Source organism: Vigna unguiculata, unplaced genomic scaffold (assembly GCF_004118075.2).
Source record: "Vigna unguiculata cultivar IT97K-499-35 unplaced genomic scaffold, ASM411807v1 contig_681, whole genome shotgun sequence".
NCBI classification, from domain to species: Eukaryota; Viridiplantae; Streptophyta; class Magnoliopsida; order Fabales; family Fabaceae; genus Vigna; species Vigna unguiculata.
Genome location: NW_021011407.1, coordinates 1 through 3,803, shown reverse-complemented (window position 1 = coordinate 3,803; position 3,803 = coordinate 1). Strand labels below are relative to the sequence as shown.

The 3,803-nt window shown below is 34.9% G+C and overlaps 1 long non-coding RNA gene across 1 annotated transcript; it reads left to right on the top strand.

Moving 5' to 3' along the window:
* The first annotated feature begins 2,471 nt into the window (after window positions 1–2,471).
* On the top strand, window positions 2,472–3,198 carry LOC114172691. The gene is made up of 3 exons (XR_003602225.1): window positions 2,472–2,687; window positions 2,818–2,923; window positions 3,004–3,198. It is a non-coding gene; the product is annotated as an uncharacterized LOC114172691 (long non-coding RNA).
* Window positions 3,199–3,803: the final 605 nt, after the last annotated feature.

The window sequence follows — 3,803 nt, the reverse complement described above, 5'->3', positions numbered from 1 at the left end:
CTACCGTTGGAACCTCACTAATGCGGTACCTGAGCCCTAAGCTGCCAGTCGCCACCTTAATAGGTCTCAAATTCAGTTCTTCGAAATCAAGTTCGTGCATGAAGCACGAATCTTCAACTAGAAATTTGAGAAGCTCAAACCCGTTGCCGAGGAGGTGAGCACGTGGTGGCGTTAATGCTTCCCCTGTGAAGGTCAAAGACGGTGTTGTGATTCTCCTATGAGATTTTTAATGTCGTTCATTATAAAATTGCAAGACATTTGTTTATTTTGATACATTTGTTTGGGATTGGTACTGGTTTGGTGTTCTGAAATTGCAAGATTTGGTTTTCCAGTGTAGTTGTAATTGCACCTTTATTGTGTGTTTATTGGTTTAGGTCTTTCACACACACACACACACACACACATATATATATATATATATATATATATATATATATATATATATATATATAAATATATACTTGGAATACTCCAAGTGTGAGTTAAATCTCACATTTTATAGAATAGACAAAGTTAAATATTATATAAGATGAAAGGCCTGTAACTCCATTGTCTTAAGATTTTGAGGATAAAAATAGTAAAAAAATTGTGTCAAATGTCTTATATGTGTAAGACCAATGCCATATATATAGAACCATAATTAATGACTATAACCCACCCATCAATATGTGATTATGTGAGTTTTTAGGGTATAGAAAGAGGGCTATGGATACTGATGTGATGGATTTATTTAGAAATAAAACAGTCAAGAATTATAGAATACATTGAAATATTTTGGAGAAGGGTTTTGGGTGAAGATAAAGAGTGAAAGAGATCTAGAGATAGTTTTGGTTACGTGGAAACATTAAATGGGACAACATCTTATTTAAAATTTACGAGGGTTAAAATTAACCATTTTAAAAGATTCAAAACTAAATGAAGTTAAACTTAGAACCATAGAAAGGTATATTATTCCTAAAGAAATAGGAAAGGAAGTCACCCGTAACACTAATGTAATTGAATATATGATATTTTTCACTTTTCATAATATGATTATGTACCAACTTTTACTTTCACATTTTGTGTCATTAGGTTTTTTATTTTGTAATTGAGATTGAGAGAAGTCACTTAGTTGTTAAAAACTTTTGTTTTGACCTTTTGTTCATGTTTTGTACATCTTTGTAATTAAAAAAAAAAAAAACTAAGGTAATTGTATATGTAGTTCCATGGTAGAGATATGTTGGACTGTGACTATTGGCTTATTCATAGAGTTTGGTCATGTTAAATAACTTTTCTTTATACTGTTTTGGGTTCAAACATTGTAACAGCTTAAGCCATGATATCATTCCCTCCAAATCTGACCATCAAAGTTTGTGCATATTCGTTTTTTCTTTGAGTAAAATGTTCATACTACAGTTGGAATCTGTTTAGAAAATGGGCTTAATTAGTAACTGTCTATTGGCTTAATTAGAAAATGTTCCTTTGGCACCTCTTTTTTATTTGTCTTGTTATTCTCTCTCAATTGGTAAGCCTTCTTTCTCAACAGTTATTTGCCTCTGATTGTCACCTTTTTTTTATTTGTCTTGTCATTGTCTCTCAATTGGTTGTTGTTCTTCCTCAGTTGTTTGGTTCATTTCTTAACTGATATTTCCAATCTTGTTAAATTTGGCATGCAGGCAGATTCCATATATTTAATGATCACAACTGTGTTTAATGGAGGTTGTTGTCCTTTTTTGCTTTGACCACGTTCAGAGTTATTGTGTTCCTTCCCACCCTTCAGATTCGAAAACTGTGTTTAACTGAAACTTTGAATTGTATAAGTTTCTTGTATTTATGTTAACATAATGGCTAACAATGCCAACTCCTCCTCCAAAACCCAACCCCCTTATGCTCCTAATCCTAACCATCAAAATTTCTTACAAAACAATGGTGTGGGCATGACACCCCAGCCCCAATTTTGTTCTGGCAACCACCAAAGCCAAAGCCTGTCACCCCCTTTTATGCAGCGACTACCCATGAATGTGGCACCTTTCATGAATGCTGCAAATCATAATCATTTTCCCTTGCAAAACGATCAGATGCATCTGTGTCAAATGGGTATGCCTGGTCATCAACAGGGTCAACCCCTTGTGGGGGTTTTAGGTCCCCAAAATAACGTTGGCAATCCCAATTACAGCAATCCAATGTATCCTGTTTAGGGATAAGTCATACTGAATGCAGCTCAAATCAATTTGTCTCATTTACAGGGACAAATGTTGGCACAGAGTATTTTGAATATATTTCAGCCGTCTAATGTGAATATGAGTATGCCAAATGGCCAATTTCGTGCCCCTTATCCTATGCAGAATATGAATCAACAGTTACCTACACAATTGTCAAGCCCTTCTCAAGGGGTTCCGCATGGCATGCATCCTGGTTCCTTCCCCATGTTTGGGTTTCCAAACCAACTGCCTCAGGCTATGGTCCCTCAGAGTTCATTACTTTCTCCAAGTCCACAATTAGGTTTTGAGCCTGGAAGGCATGTCCGGCTGCATATTGACCCGAACGAGAAAAACCTTGCTCCACCAAACGTGAATGCAAATGCTTTTGTATCACAGTCGCCTTTTTCATCTCATCAATTACAAGGGAATACTTCTGGGTCACTTAATTCTGATTTGGCTCATACAAGTAACTCTCAACCTCCTGCACTTTTAAAGTCGCACTCACAGGTATTTAAACTGAAGTGTTTTATGTCTTTTCAATGTATGTTAGCAGAATTTATTGTTCTACTACATGTAAATACTATTGTAAATGAAGCTGTGGTATTATATTTACTGCAAATCTCAATAATTGTTGCAGGTGAATCCTTATGGAAATATTAAAACTAATGTTCCAAATACCAACTGGAATGGATCACCCAGCAAAAACTTCAAAATAGACCAACACGAGGGGGGTTTAAAGGAGGGTATGTTATTTTTTTTCTCTTTGTTACTCTTGATCACTTGCATGTTTTTCCTCGGCGTTACAATTGTCCTATTTCTTTAGATTCCAGAAGTCTAAATTTAATGATGTGAATAATGGAAAGCGCAGAACTGGGTTTCTTAAAGATCATAATGGAAGAGGTTTGAACTTTTCTACCTTGTTACCCAGATGAAATATTTTCTATGGTTAGGCTAATGTTGTGATGGAAACAAGCCCTTACAGTGGGAGGGCAGCACATGATAGTGTAAGATCAAAGGAACTTAACAGCAACTAGAAAGGTAGCTTCTGCTTCACTTTCTGATTCTTTTTTATCTGGTACCAGTCTATTACTTGTTTGCAGTCCTTTTTTAATTGTCTTTGTTGATAATGATAATGTGTAACAACGAGATGCTAATTAAATAGTTCTTAGTTTATTTGTTACTTCCTGAAATTGAAGGTTATTTTACATGCTGATTCTGGAGTGCTAAAAATGATGCTAGTAGATATCAACTGAATGTAATATTTTCTTGAAAATGTGAGAATTTACTTGAAAAAGAATGATGTACACCACAAAAGTAGAACAATGTTAATAGAAAATTCTCGCCACTCAGCTAGAAGTTTTGGCATATTATCCTTGATTCTGTGTACAAATGTCCAGTTTTCTTAACTGTCATTACTCACTACCTATGGGCCATAGGGAAAGCCAACTCTATATTTAACCCTTATTTGTAACCAGCTCTAATACATGCATTAATCAACTATTCATTTTAGCTAAAGGTTAGCAATGTAAAAATTGTTGGCATTAAGCATGTTGTAGTACAGGAAAATATTTCGGTCTATTTTAATTTTGAACTGTGAGATGAAGCATGGTAGTCAGAAAACAT